Source organism: Melozone crissalis, unplaced genomic scaffold, assembly GCF_028551555.1.
Source record: "Melozone crissalis strain CALT ecotype California unplaced genomic scaffold, PUWL_Pcris_2 ptg000042l_1, whole genome shotgun sequence".
NCBI lineage: Eukaryota > Metazoa > Chordata > Aves > Passeriformes > Passerellidae > Melozone > Melozone crissalis.
Genome location: NW_026535820.1, coordinates 21966892 through 21977287, shown reverse-complemented (window position 1 = coordinate 21977287; position 10396 = coordinate 21966892).

The following is a 10396-nucleotide window of genomic DNA, read 5'->3' as shown; positions in this document are numbered from 1 at the left end:
TGCGCGCCCCCGAGCGCGGCCCCGCGCCCTCCCCGCCCCGGCAGCACCGCCCCCTGCGCGGGCACGGCGGCGGCGGCGGCGCGCTCCTCCCCCCCGGCCTTCTTTGTGCGCATGCGCCAGGGCGCCGCGGGGTCGTCCCACACACACGCTGATACCGGGACACAGAGGGACGTGGAAACAGACGGACGTACACTCCCACACACACCCTTCCTTCCCGCTCTGACGGCTAGAGCGAGTCAGAAACCCCGAATCAGTTGGGTTGGAAAAGAGCTCCGAGGTCATCGGGTCCAACCTGTGAGGTAGAACACGGCACTCAGTGCCACGTCCCGTCTTTCTTTAAACACGTCCAGGGACCGTGACTCCACCACCTCCCTAGGCATCACATTCCTATACCTAATCATTCCTCATGTGAAGAAATTAGTCTTAATGTCCAACCGGAACCTCTCCTGTGCAAGTTGAGGTTTTGTAGTCTCATCCTATTGCTAATTGCCTGGGAGAAGAGACTGACCGCCAACTGGCCAAAACCTCCGGTCAGCCATGGACCTCCCCGAGCCGCCTCTTCTCCAGGCTAAACACACTCTGCTCCCACAGCTGCTCCTCACAGGATATGTGCTCCAGACCCTTCACCAGCATCGTTGCCTTTATCTGGACATGTTCCAGTACCTGAATATCTTTCCTGAATTGAGGTGCCCAGAATTGGACACTGTTCTCAAGGGCAGTCTCACCAGTGCTATATATAGGGGAGAAATCACTGCCCTGGTTCTGCTGGCCACATGATGCCTGATAAAGGCCAGGATGCCATTGGCCTTCTTGGCCACCTAGACACACGCTGGCTCACGTTCAGCTGCTGTTGGCCAGCATCCCCAGACCCCTTTCTGCTGAGCAGCTTTCCAGCCAGTCTTCCCCCAGCCTGTAGTGCTGCAGGGGTTGGTGTGACACAAGTGCAGGACCCGGCACCTGGTCTCGTTGAACTACACCATTGGTCTCGGCTCATCGATCCAGTCTTGTCTTTCCCCGCCCCGCGACTTAGCCTGGTCCGGTCCCCACAAGCAGCTCTGGCTGGGGCGGAGCGGGAAGAAGCAGCACCCCGCTCCTCGCCTTCCCAAGGGCACACACACACTTCGGGCTGGAGCGGGAACGGTGCCGCTGGCTCGGCGCTTTGGGCAGCCGCGCCGGGAGAACTACAGCACCCGGCATACCCCGCGGCAGTAGCGGGGCCTGCCGGGAGTTGTAGTCTTGGGGGACACCAGCGGGCGCCCTTCCCTCGGGCCTCAGGGGCAGCGGCTTGACCGGCCTTTCCCTCTAAGCTGCAGAAAGCAGAGCGAGTCTGGGTGGTGGGTCTCGGCGGCACTGGTGGCTCTGACACGGATCAGTGCTGTTCATGGATGAGGCAGTTCCCAGTTGCTGCCAGGTACCCTCGTTGCAATGGCTGTGGTCCGGTCCAAAGAGACCTGGGCACTGACGTGAATGGGCCTGACCTTCTGGCCTTTAAAACAGCCAAAACCATTAAAGTAGGAAAATTGTTGTTACATTACGTCTTAGGAATACTAACAGGGAATAAATGGACCTGTTTAGTCTAGAGAGGAGAAGATCTCATTAATACATGTAAGTATGAGGGGGATCTCATTAATACATGTAAGTATCTCAAAGGCAGGTGGCAAGAGGATGGTGCCAATTATTTCTATGGTGCCGAGAGACAGGACAAGGAGCAGTGGCCATAAACTGAAACACAAGAAGTTCCATCTCAACATGAAGAAGAACTTTACTATGTCAAGAGTCACCGAGCACTGGAAGAGGGGGGTTATGGAGTCTCCCTGTCTGGAGGCATTCAAAATGCACCTGGATGCGTTCCGGTGTGACCTGCTTTAGGTGACCCTTCTTTGGGAGGGGGTCGGGACCAGATGATCTCCAGACATCTCTTCCAACTCTGTTAACAATTTTGCAATTCTGTGAAAAGTTGAGAGAGATTGAGCAGCAAAACCTGAATGAAAAATAAGAGCCATTAATTATTAGTAGGCAACATGAGTTGTTTGCCATCCTCCTTGCTAACACTTTTTGTCAGATACAGTGTTATCACCGTGGGCCTTTTCATTAGTACCATACTTTCAAGCAGATGGTGCATCCTGGGGTATTTGAATGTACCAGTATCAAACAAACAAACAAGAAAAAACAGTTAGACAGTCAAATTCATCCAAACCTTGATGATTTCTGTGTCCTAAATGTGCTTCTGAAGAATTTTCCTGTAAGAGATAAGTTTGTATTCATGCAAAGTTGGAGTACAGGTGATGAAAATTTAGTCAGAAGGACTAACACATTTTTTCTCTCTTGCAAAATCTGGTGTAGGTATGCTAAGAGCATATATAGAGACATAATAACCCATTTCAAAAATATGTCCTGATAATAAATACATTGAGAGGACTTGAATTGTTTGCATTCAAAATCAGCTCTTCATAGTAATACTTGTAGATCACATAATTTCTTTGGTGAATACCTCTTGTTCAGCCGAGCCATGAAGGAAGGACTGTGGACTGGTAAGGCTGGGGAGACCCTCTGAGTAATTTAGGTTCAGATTCTGCCCTGGAGCCTCCACCCTCCATTCCAGCTGTCTCCCCTTTCTCCAGGCCTGCCACCATCATTCCTGCCTACTTTTTTCCACACCACCCTTGCCAACACCAAAACCCACCTGACTTCTAATACCATCACTGCCTGAAGAAGAAACAAGTAAAAAGTGCTCCAGAAAAGCACCTCAGAGCAGGTTTGCCTGATTGGAATTGGCTTCAATAGGTGGAGTTACATGACCCATGTGTGGAAATGTCACTAGAGCTCTGCAACTACTCTAGCTGCAGGTTTTTTCCAGGCTTACTTTATGATCCACATAAAACAGCATCCTAAATTACATCTTTTATTTACAATGCAATATTTAAAGTTGCTATCTGGTGGTCTGTTGGGCTTTGTTAACAAAACAAATGTTCCACTCTGTTTATGCATTCTTACCCTTGGGATCTGGAAGATAAACTGGAAAATAGAGGTTTTTCTTCTTCTATCTTAACACAGAAGAAGAATGTTAACTCTGTTATCTTTCTCTGTTTCTGTTCATGAATCAAGCAAAGATTAAGCCATAGTGCACACTTTTCAGAAACAGTAATTCAGCCTCCAGAATTACCTGCTGCTTATGTACCAGAAGAACTGGGTCTCAGCTGGCAAAAAATCAAGACATGGGAAATGGCTGCAAAATGCTGAATGCCACAAAAGTTTCTGTCTTTTGTCCTTTTAATGAGGTAGAAAAATAACAGAAAAGAGTATAAATGCAAAAGAAGCTTCAAAGCTTCTGCTATGCAGATTCAGAAGACAGAAGTATCTCTGTTGTCTAATTCTTCTACACACCTCTTGTTTAAGAAAAACTGAGGAAAACGAGAAGTTTGGATCTCTCCTTAATATATTAACAGGTCTTAGAGGTTTTCCCATGCAAACACCTTGTTAGGCATGGCTGTGCAGTAGATGGGACTGACATCAGGGGGTGTGCACACTTTGGGGGAAGACTGGTTTGGTACTTATCAACAGCACAGTGAGAGGCACTGAATGAAGAACAGGGCACAGCCCCAAGCTCTGGGGGGATGTCACATCATCAGCAAGGCTGCAAAGGACCCCAGTAAGGCCACAGTTTCATTTCCAACTCAAAGCTGGTTTTTACTGTAGTCCTTGTTGTTGTTTGAACACATTTTGAAGCTTGCTAATGCATTGATCTGTTTTATTGCATTTAGTGTCATTTCTGATCTAATGCTTCTATTTCATCCAGACTGATGTAATTTTTTATATTAAAACAACACCTGTGCTGTTGATAGCAATATCAGGCAACCTTCCCCAACATCTGATTAATTTCATTTCATCACCTCACAGCACAGCTCTAGGACGAAACTTTGGATGTATTGCAGTCAATAGAACTCCTGTCACTGATTTCAGTGAGATAATAATGTCATTCCAGAAGTGCTATTAGTGAATTCATCACTGCTTGCAAAAGGATAACATTTGCTTAATCTGAGGTCAACATTTGTCCTGTGTATTTGTAGATCTTGATGTTTTTCACTCTGCAAATTCAGCATTGTTGTTATAATATCTCAGTTTCGAGATAGTTTGACATCTTTCAAAACTGTTTGCTATTAAATATTAAATAAGCACTTTCTGTTCCTGAGAAGTAATAGAATGGATTCAGATTCTTAATAGCTTTTTCCTGTTTATTGTGCAGGTTGTTTGGTCAGTCCCACCAATTCTAAACTTGAAAATGCCTTGCAATAAAACAATATCACAACCTTCTTTGCCAGTTCTTGGTGTTACTGTCAGAAAGAGTAACCAAGTGCTGCATTACTTGTTGTGTTAATGGGAAAACTCTGGATCTCACTCAGTGAAGTGTCTCATGCGTCCTGCACTGCTAAGTCAGTGAATATTGCAAAATGCAAAGGTATAAAGCCAAGAATACATTCCAATTTCTCTTTAGGGAAATACCTGGCCTTTTGTTGCTGCTGTTTTTCTTCTGAAATACAAAACTGTTCTTACAGCAGGCTCTAGTCATCATTTACTTGTCTGCTAGACATCCATATATAATTTTAGGCCCACTTGTTATATCGTAAATCAGAGATTAAGTCACAGTCCAAACTATTATTGAAGATTTATGGCAATATTCAAATGTTTCCATTCCACAGAATGGAAAAGTAGATCTTGATTGAATATCTTCAACGTGGTTCAACTACAGTGTATTTCTTTGCCACAGTAAATTACATATAAAAACACACAATGCATGTTGAATATTCATGAAGAAAGAAGCCAATAGCACATAATGGCATTCTCATAAATAACTAGCATGAAACTATAGCATGAAATTTAATGTGCTTTTCATATTTTGGACCCAATGCTGTTCTACTGAACACAAAATTGCCCTGGACCATTGACTCCTGTAAGAGCAAGACAGAAGTGTTGTCTTGTCTTTGTGGTTTAAAGTACAATTTAAAGAACCAAAGGATTCCTCAGACAATTTCAAATGTGCTAAAAGCTATTAGTCCTTTGATAAAAGAAAAAGTTATTAAGGAAGTGGAGTTTTGAATATTGTTTCCAGAATTTATTCTTGCATTCATACCCATTCATGAGGGATGTAAGGAGACAACTCAATATACAAAATACAGTCTCTGTGTGTATATGTGTTGGCTGTTGTTTGCTGATGATGCCTATCTAAACTCAACAAAGACTTTCCTAAAAAGTAGCCAAAAATCAAAATTGTAGCTAAGTATACAAACATAAGTACATAGCTGACGCTTGCTTCCAGAAGAGGAGTGTTAAGGCCTCCTTAAAGACTCTTAAAAGACTCAAATGAGTCTTACCTGAGAAGTAATTCTGCAGAACCAGCATGATAGTGCTCTATGGCATCACATACATCTCTTTCTCAGGCTGATATTCTTGCAAACAATGTCATGGTCTTTCTGAATCTCAGCTTGAAGAAATCATCTGGCAACTGGGATTCAAATTCCCCCTCTCATTTGCTCTATAGCAGCTCTGCAGTGCTAGTTCCACCCTCAGCATTTCCCCAGCCATCCCAGGAAGCCCTCAAATTTTAGTTTTGATTTATGCTCTGTTTCAGTTCTAATGGGTCACAAGGTAAATGTGAGCCAATAGTGTCATATCAACGTGTGAAAGACAAGCACTGTGCTGAGGCTGTGCCTGACACTTGAATGGCTTCCTCTCTTACAAAGCATCGATAAAACCTGTGCTGAAGAGATTTGTCTGGTTTGGGCACTATCTGTCAGAAAATATGTGGGATAAGTGAAGGGAGTCCAGAAGAAAGGACCTATATTGACTAAGATCCAGAAAACAGATGGATTGAAGCATAAGAACAGATTGAAATACCAAGGTTGTTTAGCCTAAGGAAGAAAAGAGGGTCTCACATGCTCAATAATAGTCTTCAAATACATTCAAAGCTGTTGGAAAGAGAAAAAAATAGTCTTCTCCCATTTACTTTGAATAAAACAGGAAGTAATGGGTGTAGATCAGAGCAAGAATTGATTTAGAGCAGGTATGAAGAACTTTTTAAGAGTAAGGATAGTAAACAAAAAAGATTGCCTGGAAGCACAATCCATGGTGTCCCAGTCACTGACCTTCAAGAACAGGTTAGACATCTGCTGGGAGATGTAAATTTAGCTGATCTTGCCTTGAGATGTGACGTCTGAAGTCCTTTCCAGCCCTATGAGTCTATCATTGCATGAATTCCAGCATGCTCAAAGATTAAACTGATCATCTGCAGTGGAAATGTCCACTTCCCGAGGTCTGGGCTACAGCCCATTAAAATCAGGGGGAATTTTCCAAGTGACTTTAATAAGCATTGGATCAGGCCCTAATTGAGTGTGTAATTTGGAGCTGCATATGGAATTTGGTCCACAATTTTGTTAATGGTATTTGCAAATGGGAAGGATCCAATTCCTTTTCCCAGGGCACATTAGTTTGCAATGGTTTTACAAGGGAAAGTAAACACACTCTGAAGGTGCAGTGCTAGATTTTACAAAATTGAGTGGAATTGACTGGAGGCAGACACAAGGAGAAGATCTCTGGGGGGGAATTAGCAACTTTTCTCAAGGAAGAACATTTTAAACAGCTATTTTTTACATCAATTAGGCAGGGCCAGACAGAGGGAGACAGCTGAAACTATGTTAACAACACTTTAAAAATAAATAGGTATCATGAACATGAGAATGAAATGTTTGTCTCTGCCAAAAGATCAAATTAGCTAAGAGCCTGAAAATGAGCCGAGCAAAAGAAGGGGAGACATTAAAGCTGTCAGTGGATTCAATCATTTGTGTAGTGACTGATGAGGAAATATCCATTTTCCCATTGTCTGCTACCAAATAACATAAGGATTTTTCTCCACTGTGAATGATCAGTTAAATCACAAGCACTTATGCCAGCTAAAGTTCTGCCTCTGCAATTGCACTTCTGTGCAATTGAGAGGACTGCTGGATACATGAAATTCTACATGAAGTTATGAGCTTGCATATTTGCAAGATCACAGCTCCTGTGGGCATCCATAGCCACTCTGCTTTTGTGGATTGTGGGCATCTCCTGGAAATTCTTGCATCGTTACCTTTGTCTTGTAGCAGGAAACAGGGATGGCTCCTCAAGCTTCTTTAACTGATGCAAAAAGCCCCTACTAATGTGGGGCTAATACACAGATGAAAACTCTTTGCTTTTGACTAATTTATTATGTCTAGTAGTAAAGACACAAGGTTTCTAAAATCATCTCCCCACTCTGGTTTGTTTGTTGCAGATGTGTTCTGTGTCTGCACAAAAGCTTGAACACTGTACCTGAGAGATTATTTATGAAATATTTACTTTGCATTCTGGGAAGAAAAAAAAAAGAAAAAAGTCTGCATATTATTATGGATGGAGTCTCTGACTGCCAAATACTGAATTATTTATCGCTTAATTGTACAAATGATATCCATGAGGACCTGTTAGATTTCAATATGCAATTGATACACTGCACAAAAACAGGGCTGTGTCTTTCAGACTTTGTTCTGGTACTTTGGTGGGTCACCTTAAAAGAGGTATGAACACTTAGCAGAGGCCAAGCAGGGATACCTGGCAGCATTTTCTTGTTTGCAAGGGCTAAAAAGACCTGCAGAAAGCCCCATGTAGCAAACAGTGCTCTGACCTGGATCAGCTCATGTGGGACCTTTCCACTCCTCACCCATGTGCAGTCACCAGCCAGCAATCTGTCATGTTTTTCTGATGCTCCCCTTCCCTGTGGGCAACCCAGTCCCTTCTGTCCTTTAGCAGAGTTCTACCTATGCTATGGACACTGGACCTTGTGCAGGGTTTTCCACCTACAACTCTAATATCTGTCATTTTCCTCCTCCCACAACAAGCATGAGCAAGGAAGGTTAGGAGACTGTATCCATTCAGCTGCTACTTTGGCCCTGTACCTACATACCTGTTGCAGACAAAAACATAAATAGACTTGCACTGTTAAATTCATTAAGTTAAATGCTTGTAAATATTTGGTGAGCATGCCTTTAATACAGACTTTAACTATGCAGTCACTATTTTAATGCCACAGGTTTCCTGTCTTCAATTCTGCTCTTCAGTGGGAAAAAAATTAGAGTGAGAGAGAGACTCTTCTGCTCCCAGTCCATCACCCCATAAGTAATTCTGTCGTCTTTTTCTGGGTTTTTTCCCCTTTTCCTCTCTCCTAATTCACATTGTTCCTGCCTCAGTGTTCTCAGTAGCTTGCAGCAAACTTCCCCTACTTTCCTCTTCAAAGGAGGCTGAACACTTTTTGCCTCCTTTTTCCCTAGTATGAGAAAAAGAAATGTAATAAAAATTAATCTAGTCATAAAACAGAATTAGACACTGCAAATCTGTAATGTATTTTTTTTCCTATATCAGGCCATTCCTTGCATTTTTTCCTTCTGTGAGTAAGATAAATAATAGAAATGAGAAAAAGGGGAACCTCCAGTGGATCAGGGAGTAGTCTCTATTCATTAATCACCCTCCCTCTCTGGGTCAGCACCAGAAGCTTCAGAGAATTCCACATTTGAAGACAGAAGCTAGTGTTATCTTCCACATTGAGATTAATCCTTTTTTAAAATAGTGGCTTAATGCTCAAGATCTGAAGCAGCATCTTCAATACCATTATGTAATTTTGTTCTCTTCATTCTTTCCTTTCCAACAATTCTGGTGTAATTTGTGAAGTTAGCAGCAGAGTTTATGTTTTCTTCCAGATCACTGATAAAGATATTGAGCTGTATTAGCTCCTTTGAAGCTGTTAAATAACCCATTAGAAGAGAGTAGAAACATGCTGATGTAGCTGCTAATTGGTTCCCAGAGCATTTGATATGGGTAAATTGATTTTGTATAGTACTGCATTTTTTTTACCAGATTGTCATGCAGGGCTACAGCAAATGACTTCAAGTAATCCATGTGTATTAAATCAATATATCTATCTTAAGCAATGTATTTTAGTCTCATCTTGTTGCTTGAATGTATCTATTTTCCACACAAAAAATATATTTATTAACATTGCATAAGATACTAACTATGAATTAATTTATATTTATTTCTGTCTTTATAATCTGTTTTCATTAGTATTTTGCCCAGGGTCTATATAATGCTTATAATTATCCAAAACTCCTTGCATTTATTCTTTACAGTGTGCCACATTCACTTTTTACCAGTCATCTGAAATCTCCCCTGTGCACCGACAATATTACTTCAGAATGAAGATGAATATCTCCAACAGTATTTCCACAATTTTTTTTGGTCATACTCTTTGGGAGCATTGAAGCCTGAAGATTTAAATGTGCTTTGTTTTCACTGATGAACATACTCTCATACGTACAGTGACAGAGAAAAAATATATCACTTCATTATGATAACAGAAAGAAATCCAACTTTTCAAAGTAGCTTAGTAAAAACTGTGTTTTGTTGTCAAAAAACTAATCCCTATGTGAATTCATATCAAAGGCAAAAAAGAAATCATTGCATTTTGTTCTTGTTGTCTATTCAGAGACTGTACAATTGTGACAGAGAGAGCTGAGCTGGATTTTAGACTAAGCATCAGTAACAAAACTTTTAACCTAGTCAAAATATTGGATGTTCAATCTTAGAGGTGGCTAAGCCCTAATAAGATTTCACTTTAGGCCATTTCCACATTCTATCCAGTTCACTCTCTAAGAGACCAATGTAAGATTAAAAACCTCATTTCACTTTTCAGTAAATATAAAGAGAAAAAATGGTCAAGAAATATCACACATGATGTCAGTGGAACGCACTAGCTTTCCCAAATATTATGGTTTTTAAAGAAGAGTCTGATCCTCACAGTTAAAGTGTGACTTAGTCAAAATGTAATGATAGAGCTTGTTGCTTTGTTCTCCATCAAAGCTGTCCAGATCAGTCCTCCTGAGATTTGTTGCAGATTGCACTCCAGGCTTGGAAACCCAACTCAGAATGTGAAAATGGCCTAAAGAATAATCTCATTGGCTTTGCCCCCTCTAAGATTGAACATCCAATATTTTAACTTGGTTAAACGTTTTGTTACTGATGCACAGTCTCCAAGGACCTGCTCTGAGTATAAAGGATGCGAGCAAATGACAACTGTGACATAGCCATAGTAATGGTTATGTTTAAAATGGTGACAACTACAAAATTTGATAGAGTTTTGTTATCTCCTCATCACACACTTTCTGTGACATGGTTGTGTATAAAATCAGATGGCCTAGCTTGAAATATGGCTTCCTTACATTTCCGGAATGATCCAAAGATACCAGTAGAAAATCACAAGCTCCTAAACTCAGATTTCCTGCCTGTGGCCACATTTCATGGCTTGAAATATACATTGGACTTACCTAACATCCAGGAT